Below are 16,252 nucleotides of genomic sequence, written 5' to 3' on the forward strand. Positions count from 1 at the left end.
ATTGCAAATGGAATAGTTTTCCTAATTTCTCTTTCAGAGACTTCATCACTGATGTATAGAAATGCATTTGATTTACAGGCATTGATTTTTGTACCCTGCTACTTTGCTGTATTCATTTATTAGCTCTAGAAGTTTCTGGTAGAATTTTTTGGATCTTCTAAATAGAAACATGTCACTGGCAATAGTGATAGTTTGAGTTCTTCTTTTCTTATTAATATCCCTTTAATTTCTTCTGTCTATATAATTGCTCTGGCTAGAGTTTCCAGGACTATTTGAATGCAGATGGTGAAAGACAGCATCCCTATCTTGTTCCAGCTAGAGGGAATGCTTTTGATCTTTCTCCATTAGAGTGATGTTGGCTTGGGCTTAGCATAGATAGCTTTTATAATGTTGAGATATCTTCTACTATCCTTAGTTTTTATAGTGTTTTGAACATGAAGAGGTCCTGTAATTTGTCAAATGCTTTTTCTGCATGGATTGAGAAGATCAATGACTCTTATCTTTAGGTCTATTGATGTGATAAATTGCATTTATTGATTTCTTTATGTTGAACTGAACTTGAATCTCTGGAATGAATCTCACTTGATCATAGTGCACTATCATTTTAATGTTTTTGTATGTGATTTGCAAGAATTTTTGCATCTATGTTCATCAGGGATATTGATCTGAAGTTTTCTTTCCTTGATGTGTCTTAGTCTGGTTTTCATATCAAGGTGATTCTAGCCTCATAGAATGAGTTTGGAAGGGTTCCCTCTTTTTCTGTTTCATGGAATAATTTTCAGGAGTATTGGCATTAATTCTTCTTTGATGGTCTTGTGGAACTTGGCTGAGAATCCATCTGGTCCTGGGCTTTCTTGGTTGCTAGGCTTTTGATGATGTCTTCTGTTTCATTGCTTGAAATTGAAGTGTTTAAATTGTGTATGTCCTCCTGATTCAGTTTGAGAAGATCACATGTCTCTATAAATATGTTGATGTCTTTTAGATTTTCTATTTTTTTGGAGTATAAATTTTCACAGTAGTTTCTAATTATCTTCTGTATTTCAATAATGTCCGTTGTGATATTCCTTTATCAGCATGAATTTTAGTAATTTGAGTTTTCTCTCTCCTTTTTTTTGCAGTGGCTAAGGGTTTACCATTTTATTTACTTTTTCAAAGAACCAACTTTTCATTTGTCAGTTTTTTTCAGTTGTTTCTTTTGTTTCAGTCTCACTGATTTCAGCCATGATTTCAATTATGTCCTGTTTTCTACTACTTTTGGTGTTGATTTGTTCTTCTTTTTTCTTGTGCTTTGAGATGTAATGTAGGTCATTTATTTCTTGACATTTTATTCTTTTAATAAAAGCATCCTCTTAGCACTGCCTTCATAGTGTCCCAGAGATTTTCATATGTTGTATCAGTATTCTCATTTACCTCTAAGAATTTTTTATTTCCTCTCTGATTTCTTCTACTGTCGATTCATCATTCAATAGTATATTATTTAGCCTCCAGGTGTTAGAGTAACTTCTATTTTTTATTTTATTGTTAATTTCTAATCTCATTCCATTATGATCTGATGGAATGCATGGTAATATCTGTATTTTTTGTATTTGGTAAGACTTGCTTTGTGGCATAATTTTAGAGAAGGATCAATGTGCTACTAAGAATAAAGTATATTCGCTCATTGATGGATGAAATATTCTACACATATCTATTAAGTCTAAATTATTGATTTAGACTTAATAGTAGTTCTATATTTCTTTGCTTAGAGTTTGTTTGGAAGATGTCTCCAGTGGGTGAGAGAGGATGTGTTAAAGTACCCTGTATTATTGTGTTGTGTTCTATTTGATTCCTGAAATTGAGAAGGGTTTGGTTGATGTATATAGAATCGGCATTGTTTGGGCATAAATATTTACTACTGTTATGTCTGTTGATTTATAATTCCCTAAGCATATTATGAAATGTCCTTCTTTATCCCTTCTATCTTGACTTGAAGTCCATTTATCTGATAAGAGAATGGAAACCCCTGCTTGTTTTACACTAGTCATGTGAGTGATATGTTTTTTCCCATCCTTTCACTTTCAGTCTGTGGATGTTTTTTCCTAGGAGGTGAGTCTTTTGAAGACCACATATTGTTGGACCTTTTTTTTAAATTCAATTGGCAGTCTATCTTTTGATTGATGAGTTTAGACCTTTAGCATTCAGTGTTATTATGAGATATGATTTGTGTTCCCAGTCATTCGGTTTTTTTTTTTTTTTTTTTTTGTTATTTTTATTTTATTTTTTTAGCCATGATTAGGTTTCTCCTTTAATTGACCTTTCCTTTAGTGTAGTTCCTCCCTGTGCTGGTTTACATTTTTTTTTTTTAATCTCCTTCTCATGGAATACTTTGTTGAGAATATTCTGTAGTTTGTAGTTGTGAATTTCCTTTAACTTTTGTTTGTCATGGAATGTTTTTATTTCATCTTCAAATCTGAAGCTTAATTTTGCTAGATATAAGATTCTTGCTTGGCATCCATTTTCTTTTAGAACTTGGTATATGTTGTTCCAGGGACCTTCTACTTTGAGGTTCTGGATTGAGGAAAACCTGCTGAGATCCGTATTGGTTACCCCTTATATGTAATCTGATACTTTTCTCTTGCAACCTTTAATATTATATCCTTATTCTGTATTGCTAGGGGTAATGGTTAATATGAATCATGAACTTGATTGAATTAAGAGATGCCAATGATTATGAGGTTTCTGGGTGTGTCAGTGAGGGTGTGTCTAGGAGTGATTGAAATGTAGGATAGTGAACAAAAGTGGAGATCATCCCTAAGCATGGGCTGCACCTCCCAATAGGATAGTGGCTTGGATGGAATAACCTTGGAAGAAAAGGAAACAGATGAAGATGGAGGCTCCACTCTTCTTGAACATGTTCTTGAATACTGCTTTGATCTTTGAGGATATCAGACTCTCATGTCCAAAGGCATACTCTGCCAGTGATTCTCTAGGTAGTTTCCAGAAGCCTCAGTCTTGGACTACGTAGCACTGTTTACCCCTTTGTTCTGGGACTTCCATCTTTGGGCTGCACAGCTACTGGTGCTTCCAGTACTCCAGCCTGCAGACAGTCATGTGGACTATCCAGTTTCTGGTCATGTAAGCCAAATCTAATCATGCTTCTTGTTGTTCTGTTCCTCTAGAGAATCCTGACTAATACACTATGCATTTTCATTATGATGTTCCTCAGTTGGATCTGTTTAATTTTGTACATTTGGTGTCCCTTAAGTGTCGTGTATTTGATTTTCCATTTCATTTTTCAGGTTTTGGGAAATTTTTCTGATATTATTTAATTGAAAAGACTGTGCATTCCTTGGTTTGTATCTCGTTCCCTTCTCTATTGTGATAATTCTAAATTTGGTCTTTTCACATTTCCCATAGTTCTAAAGAGTTTTCTGTTAATGGTTCTTACTGTCTTCACTGTGTGGTCAACTTATTTTCAAGATTATATATCTTGTCTTCATAGCCTGAGTAATCTGTGGTGGGTTCTTTATATTGAATTACTAATTTGGTTATTGTTTTCTTCATTTCAAGATTTTCTTGTTTTTTTTTTTTCTTTTTAGAATCTCTATTCTTTTCTTAAAGTAATCTTTGTGCTACCTATATTTACTTTCTCATTGCTTTATTGAAGTGATCTTTCATTGCCTTATTTACTCTCATATCATTCTTTACTTCACAGATTACTGTAAACTCTGTACACTCTGAACTCCCTCTCTGACATTTTCTTCTATTGTTTATGTCAATGGATTCTATTATTATAGTATCTTTTGTTGGAGGGGGCACTTCTTCCCATGTGTTTTGTGTTGTTCATGTGTCTTCCCTCTAGCAGTGTGGATCTGAGGGCATTACGGTTTCTACCCTCTATACTTATAATGTTCCTGCAGGTTTCCAATATCTCACCTTTAAGGTGTAGCTCTCTTTGCAAAAGAGACTACAGTTCCTAATGGTGGACAAAGAGGAGAACCAGGGTGGGTGGTGGGGGTTGTAGGATGTGATGTTTATGAGGTAGGAGTGGATGAATGTAGAGGTATTAGATCATAGGAAGAGAGAAGGTAAAATCAAAAGAAGTTGGTTGTTAGCAGGAAGATAAAAGAGAAAGAGGACTCTGAGGAAACAGAATAAGTGAGAGCAAATATATATGAGTCAAAACGAAAGAAAGAAAAGAAAAAGGAAAAATGTAAAAATCAAAGGAATATACAACAAAACTGTAATATACTCTTCAGACATCTCAGTCCTCAGTAGCCTATTGATGAAAACTACTTGGTTTCAAAAATGTTGCAAATGTGAGAGTGGGAAAGAATGAAGAAATAAATCTCAAAGGAAAATTTGAATAATTGTTTCTGTTGAATTTCAGTATCTTCCCTGCTTTCCTTTTCATCTGATAGGTGAAGTTGTCTAGAGTTTGATATTTCCCCCTTAGGATGGTGAAGGATACTAGGGTAGGAGGGTTAGTCTTGAAGGTGGAACTCCTGGAGGCAGGAGTTACTGGTCCCTGTTGGAAGATTGCACCCCAGCAATCTCCTTTGTGGTCCTCTTGTGTGATAAGGAACCTGGTCTTAGTCCCTAACAACACCTGTGGACCCCACCAATTCTGGTTCCTAATTTAGTTTCTGAACTTTATCCCTCCCATCCATGCTGACTTTCCTATCAGGAATATCTTTCTCTGGAGGTCCTGAGAAAGGACCTGTGGGCCTGTTGTAGAGAGCTGTTCAGTTTTTGGTGGATCAGGACTGGATGTTGAGAACTGCTGGCCAGCCACCTAGCTTCAAGTATGGACCAGGTTGGTGATTAAGGGGTGGTTGTGAGACTGGGGATTGGTGAGCCAAAGGCACTGTGATTGCCAAACTGGCAGGAACCAGGTGATCCGTGGATGCCAGATTGTGGAGGGAGCTAGGGACTGGGCTGGTGTTGGGTCCCAGCAACTGCTGCCTGAGTTGGCCCTGGGAACCTGGTGAGTGCCAGAATGACTGGCTGGTGTGAGCAGGGATCTAGATGCCCCTCACGCCCTCTTCTAAACCTACAACCCTGTGCAAAGCTCTCTCCTGTCTCTTCAGCAAGATGGTGGCTATTAGCACACCTAGTAGGGTGACCTAGGGTGTAACCAAGCCTGCAGGAACGTTGATGATGGTCTTCTAGGCCCTGACTGTTGTCCCTAGATGGAAGCAGCCATGTCCCAAGTTTGTGGCAATGGTGACAATTAACCTGTAATTACCTTAATGTTGAGGTTCCAGTTCCCGGTTGGTGTCTCCAAGATGAAAGTTGCCCCACCTTAAGATGGTGATGGCAGCAGCGGATGTAACCCAAGATGGTGGCGGAAGTGTCTCAAGACAGAGTCGACTATTTCAGAGGTGGGGCAGTGAAGGCGGGCCATGTGGTGTTGGGCAATATGGTAGGAGTTGCAGCACTGTGGCAGGTGGTGCTATGACAAGCGGCTGCCTCCAGGCCCTGTATGGTGTCCCTAGGTGGAAGCTACCACATGGAGGGGGCTATGGAGGGGGCTGCCATTGGTAGATTGACAGCTGCTGGCATGGCAGGGTGGAAGGGGCACCTAAAGTTATCATTTTAATAAGGGATAAAATTGAATTTCACACACCACACACACACATATGTATCTGAATAACTTTGCTCAATGAAAAATTTGGAATACTTTCAAATACCATGAATAATATTGTTCCACTAAAAAATAGGCTCCTGGGTTATTTACATTTGACATAGATAAGGTGTGTTATTATTGTGCTTGAAGTATAAAGAAAAATGTTTCCTGATTTATGTTCTTTGGAACTTCAGATGACGTGGTTATGTATTATTTTGTACTTCTGGTATATGTTTTTATATAATACATACAAATGCACACACACACATACACACACACACACACACACACACACATTGTATATGCCCCCTCACTAGTTCATATATCAAAGAAAGGACTATATTTGCTTCATTTTCCTACACCTAACTGTTAGGTCGTAGTTGTAAGTATATAAATAAATATTAAATGAATGAAAATTTAAATATTGAAATAGACTTTAAAAATTAATTGTCTCATGATATTTAAAAATATTTTAACTTTTAAATTCCCTCAATTGTAAAGTTAAAGAGTAGTATTTACAAAAAAATTAAAGCTTTTAATATTACAGCCTTTCTAAAGCTCATGAGAAACTCTTGTCATTGTTTATCACTGTTTACTCATATGCATTATCTTGAACTTCCACTAATCTCAGGAAACTGGGGTGAGAACTGTTCATGAACAATTCTCAATCTGTATTTAGCCATTGCCATTGACTGGGGAACATAATGAAAGTCTACATGTTTAGGAGAGATTATAGTGTTCAGAGAATAACAAAATGTTAGTAGGATGTCTAAATATGTATAAAATGGACTGCTTAAATTTACTCGTACCATGATATTATTAGTTGTTAATGAATTCTCTAAACTCTAAGCTTATTACATTCTAATCCTTGTGACCTTTTGTATATCATTAAAACTCTTACAAAGGGTTCCATAAATATTGTGACTATTTGAATTCATATCAACATGTGAATGCTTAAGGAATTGATTACCCATGGCATGCCTGCTTTGTTGGATAGATAGTCACAGGTATTTTTGTTTCCAGACTATATCCAGATGATGGCAAAACATGTTACTATCCAAATCATGAGGGTTTTTGATTTTTCATTTTATTCAATAAAAACCCACAGCAAAATCTGAAAAATATTTTAAATCAAACCAGATGTAGAAAGTTTTTTTTTTTAAATTAAATGTCAAACCAGTAATGTAAGGGAATAGTTAGTTCCATTGTTTGAATAATAGTTAAACTTTAGACATTAAAATAACATCAAGATTGAAATATAACATAAACTCTCCAAGAAAAAAAAATTAAATCAAGGATTTTATAGCTTTAATTGAAACCTACTTTATTTTATCCTTTATAATAAAATCATATCCTATTAGAATATCCTAAATCTATTTTCTTATTGCCTTTATTAAACAAAATAAGACAGAATACTATTATTTTCTAAATGACCTCATTATGTGACTTTTTTGAGAACAAAAAGTAGAAATTTTTTGGATTCTATTTAATGTGTTTATCATAAAAAGAAGGTATCTTCAATGATTATCAAAATTCAGCTGTTATGATGCGGAAACATGGTTATTAAGTCTTTTGTTATTCTGTTGGTTGAAATATTTATGAAAAGCAATTTATGTTTATTTCATCATGTAAGTTTCTTCACATTGATTCAAGACTTTCATGAAATTACATACAGAATGGAAAATCTCCTGTAGGCTGACATAACCAATATTTTTTGTAGATTAAAATTTCTGCTTTGCCCTTTGTGCCATACTTTATCCTAATCTATATGTGGTTAGGGACAGAGCATTCATTTCTGTTATCCTGGTAGTATAGATGTTTCCGATAAATGTTTAAGGTTACCATTTAAGTAATTTTAAACATTAATAATTTTAATTAACATATTTTCTAGTAAGAGAATTTTGTTTTTCCTTCATTTCAACATGCTAAAACTAAAAGTAACTTATTTTCTTTCTGCTTCAAATTATAAAGAAGTGCTCTGATTTTCTTACAATTTGCATATTCATGCTCATTTGTGTGTGAGACAGAGCAAGTGTGAGAGAAAGGCAAGGAGAAAGGAGATGGAGAAAATTCACACTCTAAATAGCATCAGGCACCAAGGTGATATCCATGGTTAATCAAGATCTGTATTGAAATCTGTACAAATGTCAAATATTTAAAAGGAAGGTAAAAGAGAGAGGATTGAATTTTCAAGTAATCCTTCATGTGATCAGCTCCATGTTCTATTAGTTTTTCTTTGGGGTTCTATTCCTAGTGTCATTTTTCTACAACAGAATTTCCCACAAGCTGGAATCTCATCATCATCTAAGAATCATCTCCTTCTCTCTAGACTGACTTCTATACCTCTCTCTGGTTCATCCTTCTATAATACTGCTTTATTTCAGACCTGTGACATTTCAACACTGACTCTCCATGCCTTTGTGTTGCTTCCAGGATAAATTAGGGATCTTTAGATTAATGCGAATGTACATCAAAGATGTGTCACAGTGTAAGCCTTCCATCTTTATAATCTCATCCCTTATTCACCAGTGATGTTCTCTAGTCAAATGTTTTTCATCCATCCTTTTTTCCAGTCTTATCCATTTTCAGAATTCCAAATTTTATGTCTATGTAATGAAGTCCTTGAGAACTTAGTGGTATAAATAAGCATGTATTATGTTTACTTATTCTGTGTGTTAGGAATTTGAATAAGGCACAGGGAAACAGTTCGTCTTTGGTCTACAATGTCTAGGATCTCAACTGCATGACTTATTTCAGAAGTCAATGTTATATGGTGGTTACTTCAGTGACAAATCTAGGGTATGATAATAGCTGTTAGCTCAGGGCCTCAGTCTCTCCTCACATAGATTCTCCAGGAGGCCTCTTCAGATGGTCTCACTATATAGGCAAATTTGTGCTTTCTCCTAGCATGTTGGCTGATTTCTCCACAGTGAATTTCTCCAAATAGAAAGCCATATGGAAGTTATATCCTTTTTATAACCTAGCTTCAGAAGTCATATAGTATTATTTCCACTGTATACTATTAGTTGGAACAATCACAGCCCACCCAGCTGCCAGGAGGGGAAGTAAATAGAATACACCACTTGATTGACAGTGGAGAGAACCTGGAAGAGTATGTGGGACTGGAAAACTTATTATGACCATTTTATAAAATTATAATATGCTTAATCAAGGACTTCAGTTTGTACTACCTATTCTCTTTTAAATATTCATAGACTATGATAGGTACTAGTATTTCTACTTTCCAAACTTTTATGTGTTTTCATTAGCAACCTTACTGTAACACAGTCACATCTATGTTTATAGCAGCTCAATTTACAATAGCTAGATTGTGGAACCAACCTAGATGCCCTTAATAGATGAATGGATAGAGAAACTGTGCTATATATACACAATGTAATATTATTCTACCATAAAGAAGAATAAAATATATCATTTGCAGGTAAATGGATGGAATTAGAGAATATCATGCTAAGTGAAATAATCCAATATCAAAAAACCAAAGGCTGAATGTTTTCTCTGATAAGTGGTTGATGATACATAATGGGGGTGCAGGAGTGGGGGTAAGAGAAAAATGGAGGAACTTTGTATTACATAAAGGAAAATGAGATGGAGGAAGGGGCGGGGGTATGAAAGATGGTGGAATGAGACAGACATCATTACCCTATGTACATGTATGATTACATGAATGGTATTAATCTACATCATGTATAACCATCATGTATAACTACATCATGAAATAAAAAGTTGTAACCCCATTTGTGTACAATGAATCAAAATGCAGTCTATAAAAATAAAAAGGTAAAAATAAATTACTTTGCATTACAACCATATTAATTGTGAATGCATTCATATTAAATTGCCAGAGATTGCCTTTGAATTAACCCTGGCACATGGATATTCTGGAAGTATGGTTTCAAATATCAGCTTTGCTTATTCATCTCTTGGTTCCAAAGAGGCACCCAGGGAGAGAAATGTCTTTTGATTGCTCTGGAGGACCAAGGTTTCTGTGGATATCTGCTACGTCACTGATAATGGTTTACATGCTTCTGATTATATTGAGTTAAAAGAGAAATTAATATCCAAGAAATAACAAATAGCAGAGAGTGACGATTTTAACATTACCACCAAATGAACCACGTGCATATTTCAGATGTGATGACAAAAATAGATTCTTTTGGAAAAGCTGATATCTAATGCCCCCTTAAGAAGTCTGATTTAATTTCAAAAGAAAAATCACACAATTTCCTGATTCAAACTTCTCATCTGTGTAGTGGGAGCATTTGTTTTGGTCTTCATAGGTATTCTCCTTGGGAATACTGGTTATGAAAGAGGATATTTCAACTTTACACACAGAAAACTAGTTCTCAAGAAATGAAGTCAGTGGAACATATACAAATCAGTGTAGAAATTTCTGTTATGGATAGTGTTATTTGTGTAGGGATAAAAACTGTACTTGTAGGGTAGATAATAAGAAATGACATCTATCACCATGAATAGTATAATGTCACCCATTGTTATTGCTAAAAAAATATATGTATTACACACACATACACCCACACACACAATTTCAGACTTGTGCATCAAATTATGCCTGCCTTTTAATTTTCTGCACAATTGAAAATTGTGAATAAAGCAAAATACTTATGATATTTAAAAGTAAGATTCATTACTAATTTTTCAAGTAAAATTCAATAGTTGATGATGTATTTAATCTCATCTTCAAGAAAACTAGATTTACAGCCAGGGAATTTAGCAAGGTAAACTTAGAAAGTCATTTAATCTCTCTTTCAGTTCTGCCTTGCTAATAGGGTAACTTCACAGATGAAATGTAGATAGACAAGTTCTTTGGAAAAATACAACATATAAATGCAAGATAGTATTTCTTTTATTGTTGCTCTATGAAAGTGAACCATTAGAAATCTGATGCCAAATGTGGGCACACACCCAGCTGTATAACACAGCTTTTTGAAACCCTCACTCTAGATAATACCTCTTTTGTTTTCACTAGTATCATATACTATACTGAGCATTAAACAGGATACACTGAGCTCAGTAACATAGGACTTTTATTGTTATAAAATAAATTTTAGAGTATAGGCTAAAATGTTTGAGGACTATGTTACTAAATTCTGCAGCCTAATATTGTAAAACCTCAATTCCTGTAACTTCTAAGTCATTCATGTTCAGTGTATAGAAAAAGTACCCCCTCATCCCTGTCTCAGAGTATCATGAAGACCCCAGTGCCATTAAAATCTTTACTAGCTGTGGGCAGAAAGTTTTGTTTGTATTGTTCATTTCATATACCTAATAACTTATAACATTGGGTAATATACTCGCTAATTGAAAGATCAGCCTTACTATCTAAATTTTAGGTGTGAATTCATTCATTATTTATAATTGATTCACTTAAAAAGAAAGAGAGAGAAGGAGAGATAGAGGTAAGAAAGAAGTTCTTGCAGATATATTTTTTTAAAAATTAGTCTCTTTAAAGTATTATGGCATCATAGAAATTAAATTACTTAATTTTATCTGAAGAGGTCCTGAGTAGATTACAAATGAAATCTTGGATAATGAATTAGAGTTTTGGTTGAGGAAAATAATTGAATATTAATCGCAGTAATTGTCAGAAAATTTTTCTTCTTGTTTGTCTTGCATATCTGCATGTCTTAGTAGCAGATATCTTTCCTTGATTATCTTTCAGGGATGTTCATCTAGCAGAGAGCCTTGGAAGAAGAGATAGTATGTCCATCTGGAGCAAAGGCAGGCATACTTTCTGCCCACTAGGAAATGCTAAGGTTCCCCAAGTGCAGCTCCTGAAATACAACCCACAGCACAAGCAAGTGTCCTCTGATCTTTTCTTATTCTTCAGTGGGTCATCATTAGGATTAACATATATTAACTGAATATGTGTGATGTGAGAGTCCTTTCCTGGTAATCTTTAATCTCTTTCTAAGCATTGCTACCACAGATAATAATGACTAATGTAAAATCCCACCTCAATGTTATATAAGCACATGGGGCTGGGGGTGTAACTTAGTGGTAGAGCACTTGCCTAGCATGCACAGCACCCAGTTTCAATCCCCAGCCCTAAACACACACACACACACACACAAGCAAATACAATTGCATGTAATTTCAATGTGGCTATGGGTGAGTCTTAACTAGACCAAACCTGAGTTCAAAAACTAAATAAATAAAAACCTGATCATAATCTTCTCATTAGAACACAGAACATGTCTCTCCTCAGATACTCCATCTAGTGTGATTCCTTCTTTGCATCTCTTAATGTTTCTATGTAATTGGTTCATTACAGTTTTCATTTTGGTGTAATTCCAGCACCTATTACAGTATATGACACATAGACTGTGCATAATGATTATCTATTGATTTTATTGGGGAATATCTTTGATCACCAGCTTAATTCAAATTGTCTAGAAAGACTGAAGAGTAAGTAGCATCAGATTCAAGAAGAATCTAAAATCATATCAAATGGACACACATGCTGCTTGGACTGAAATGACCGTAATTGTTGGTTTTCTTCATATTACCTGTGAATAATTATCCAGCTTTATCAAATTGATGCAGAGAAATGTACCCAGCTCTTTAATTGTACTCAAGCATATTGTTACTGCCTTAAAAAACACTATGCTCTTTCTTTGGGTCAAAATTGCCACTTAATAAAGAAGTTTCTTTGTCCATGTATGCTGCAAACTATTTGCTGTCAAAAATGTAGTTTTGTGAAACAACCATCAATAATGAGACCACATGTGCTAAGTAAGGCTGTCTCGTTTTGTTTTTGGTTTTGTTTCATTGCTGCCATTTAGGTCTAGAAAAAGGAATGAACTTCTCTCGTTTACACTATATTCCCATGTCATACATTTTCTTTATTGCTTGGCTGACATAGGCACTCCATAATTAGGCATGGTTTCATGATTGCCATTCAGAACTGAACCTAAAGTGTAGGACTCATGCTCCTCTCTCAACTCTCTACTCTCCTGTTAACTTTATGCATCATAACCTGCAGAGAAGATGCAGAAATGAGAATTCTCTTCCTTCTTGACTAATTTTTGTTAACAAATGGCCCCATTTCAGGGAAATTGTGGAGGATGGTCTGTTAACATTGTATCAGGGACCATCTGGTTTCTTCAACTGAATTAACACAGAATACTAATAAAGTCTAATGCAGTTTGAACACTAAAGGGCCAGTGAGCCTTTTTCTGTTATAGACACAAACTGCATCCTTCATCTGAAACAACCACTTCGCCATTTTATGCCAATGATTGTCACAAGGTCAGAGTGAGACAAGATGAATTGGTCAGCTAGAATTTGTCTTTACTGATGAAAGGCACAGTTCCTGTGAATCTGGGTTGATTCTACCAACTATCCATTTGAAGAATTTGGTGATGAGTTACTGACACTTGGCTCAGAGGTAACAAGAGATTATTTTGGTAGTCTGAAAAAGGTGAGCTTCCTTCTCATTTAAACTGTGATGTGATACGTAGGCTATTTCTGCTTTTCTTATTTTAAATAATAAAATTTAATTCCATATATTTAGAAGGCATATACCTCTTTTAAACTAGGTCCATCCTGCCTAGTCTAGGGACAGAAATTCCAGAAACTAACCCATTTGTTATCTCAGATTTGGGCAAAACAGAAGAACATGTTTCTTACATTGGGCTAAAGCCAGAATGTTGGGAGGATATTTAGGCTTACCTCCCACTAGGTGAATATCCATTAGGAAGCGGTGCTTGTGTGGTAGCTGTGTTGTGTGACACAGAAAAGCAAACAGCATACTTTCTTCTCTAACCTCATCTTTCTGTGCATGAGCCAGAATACCAAATTCACCCTCAAGTGCATTGTATTGCAGGTGACAGCTGGTGTGACTGTGTGTGGTAGAAATCTGCAAATGCAATGAATTAACTTTTGTATTAACACATGTGATCTAATCACATGCAGAATTATTCAACAGTTTTGCTCTTTAGATCCTGGGTAAATCACTTATTCCACAGTTATATTTTCAAAAATTATTCTTTTGAATTGCAATCATAAAATATCAGACACTTGTAAGAAAAATGTTTATGTTACAAATATATAGAAGGGTTATTTAGATTGTATCATGTGTTGCTTTCTTACTGTTGGCAGCTTTCTGGGATGAGGCTTTATTAATATAGTATAATTGTTTAGCTTTCAATTGCAATCTAAAACTGTTGTATTTTTCTTGTTTTATGTTTGTTTTTCAGGAATCGTCCCAGTTATCTGGGCTCCCCGAATATGTTAAAATAGTAGAAGTTGGACCTAGGGATGGATTGCAGAATGAAAAGGTACTTTTATATAGTTTTACAGAGCATTTGAGTGTTTGAAATACTCAGTTTAAATATTAATTTCTTAGGATGTTAAAGACATGTTCATTTTCACTTATTCCTTGAGTTTATAAATCACATTTCTTTTCAGTTAGGAAGTAAATTTCTGTTTGTCCTATGATAGACTCTATATGATTTTACTTATAATAAAATAACTTTTATGTTTTTATAGGTTATTGTTCCTACAGATATAAATTGAATATCAATCGACTTTCCCAAACTGGCTTGACTGTAATAGAAGTAACCAGCTTTGTGTCCTCCAAATGGGTACCACAGGTATTAAATCCATAATTTAAATATCTATAATTTTTAATTATATTTTAATTTAACAAAAATTATTTAATAAGAACTCTGATAAATAATATTGTGATATTAACATGATATAATTGATTGTAATTACTAACTGTTATGGTTTAGATGTGGTATCCCCCAAAAGCTCACAGGTGAGATAATGCAAGAAGGTCTGGAGGAGAAATGGTTGGTTCATAGCCTTAACCTAGTCAGTAAATTGATACCTGATGGGATTAACTAAGTGATAACCAGGGGCAGGGGGTACGGACTGGAGAAAGTGGTTCATTGGGGTATGCATTTTATATCTGGAAATGGAGTCTCTCTGCTTCCTGTTCATTGTGTGAGTTGCTTCCCTCTGCCACACTCTCCACCATGATGTACAGCCACCTTGAGCACTGAGGAATGGAGTCTGCTCTCTATGGACCAAGACTTCGGAAATCATGAGCCTGCAAGTAAATTTTCCTGCTCTACAGTTGTTCTGGTTGGGTCCTTTAATTGCAGCAATTAAAAAGCTGACTAAAACACTAACTTTCCATATTATTACAGACTATTAGCCTATGCACTGATTTGATTAAAACAAAACTCCTTTTAAGAAATCTTATATGAATTGAAAACTAACTTGAAACTCCATACTAATTTCATGTGAATATATGGCCCAATGTAATGAGTAGAAGTTAAAGCTCTTAAATAGAATTTTAAGGACTTGCCATCCATTTACCATTTTACGACTTCCTCTATGAATAATCTAAACACTTCCAAGTGCTTTAGGCTTTTTTGTGTATTAAAAGGAAGTGACGATAATTGGCCTGACAGAATTTCCATATTAAAGGATGAGAAATACATATATGTTCCCTTAACTTTGATTCTTTATGTTATATTTGCTAGAGATAGACTGAGAGTCATCAAAGATGGGGTGAGAACAGTCATCCATAATCTTCTCCTTGAAAACTGATAAGATGATAGAGCTTTGTCCAGAGTTTTTAGGTGTTTGGCAATGGTCCTTGATTCTGAGATTGGATTCTAGTTTCTAAACCACAATTAACATTTAGCAACCAGGACAGCCCTTTCCTTTCCCAATCCAGTGCCTGTTCTCCAACCTGGGATCCCTCAGTCTCCTTCCACCCTGTAACTTAATTTTGCAGATCACTTCTGATCCCACTCCCTGGTTTCCGTTATTCTCTACTCTTAATTAGTTTGTTTCACCACCTACTCGCGCCCTATCATCTATTACATCTTTTCATGACCATTAAGTTTCAGGGTTTGCTGATTCTGCTTCTAGTACTGTCCTCTACCTATGCTTCTTTGGGTGTCCTTCCTATGCTGACATCCATCTCTTTGAGGTGTGCAAATTGATACTTCTTGTCCTACCACTTCTGATAAATTTCACTAGAATGTGCCACTGGCACCTTAAACTCACTGGGCTCAAAATCAAGCTCACAGTGTCCATCCTGCTTTATATGAAGAGTTCAACTGTTCCTTTTGGAATCTTGGACTTTAATTCTTAAGGGAAGTATCCTTTTTATTTCCTCAGTGCTATTGTAGTCAGGGATGCTATAATAGAATACCATAGTTTTGGTAGCTTGGGTGACAGAATTGTCATAGTTCTAGACACTGGGAAATCCAAAATCAAGATTTCAGCAGAGCTAGTATCTAGGGATTAAACTTCTTCCTGGTTTGTACAAAACTGTCTTCTTATTGTATCTTCATATAGTGGATAGAAGAAAGAAGCAAGTTTTTTCTTGTCTCTTCTTATAAGAACATTGATCTCATCATATCCTCTATTATCTGATTACCTGCCCAAAGCTTTACCTCCTAATACAATGGAGTTTAGAATTTCAACATGAATTCTGGAGGGATTCAGACATTGGTGCATAACAATTTATGGCTCTTAGAATTCTTATTCCCTAGTGTAGGCTATACTTGTCTCTTGTTTTCAATCTCAGGTATATTAGTAACCCCGACCTTCATCAACCAATCATGTGGTTGTTTT

At 35.2% G+C, this 16,252-nt stretch overlaps 1 protein-coding gene across 2 annotated transcripts in view; it reads left to right on the forward strand.

Annotated features, from left to right (window-relative positions):
• Nucleotides 1-16,252, forward strand: part of HMGCLL1 (3-hydroxy-3-methylglutaryl-CoA lyase like 1) — a 189,085-nt gene that overhangs the window by 60,358 nt on the left and 112,475 nt on the right. Inside the window, exons 1-2 of one of the 2 annotated variants that reach the window (XM_079148681.1) lie at nucleotides 13,849-13,932; nucleotides 14,144-14,247. The exons of the other annotated variant lie outside the window; for it this stretch is intronic. The gene's annotated coding sequence lies outside the window, so the exon portion shown is untranslated. Of the gene's footprint in view, nucleotides 1-13,848; nucleotides 13,933-14,143; nucleotides 14,248-16,252 lie in introns of those variants that run through there. 2 annotated transcript variants of the gene reach the window in all.

This window comes from Sciurus vulgaris (assembly GCF_902686455.1).
Source record: "Sciurus vulgaris genome assembly, chromosome: 7".
Classification (NCBI taxonomy): Eukaryota; Metazoa; Chordata; class Mammalia; order Rodentia; family Sciuridae; genus Sciurus; species Sciurus vulgaris.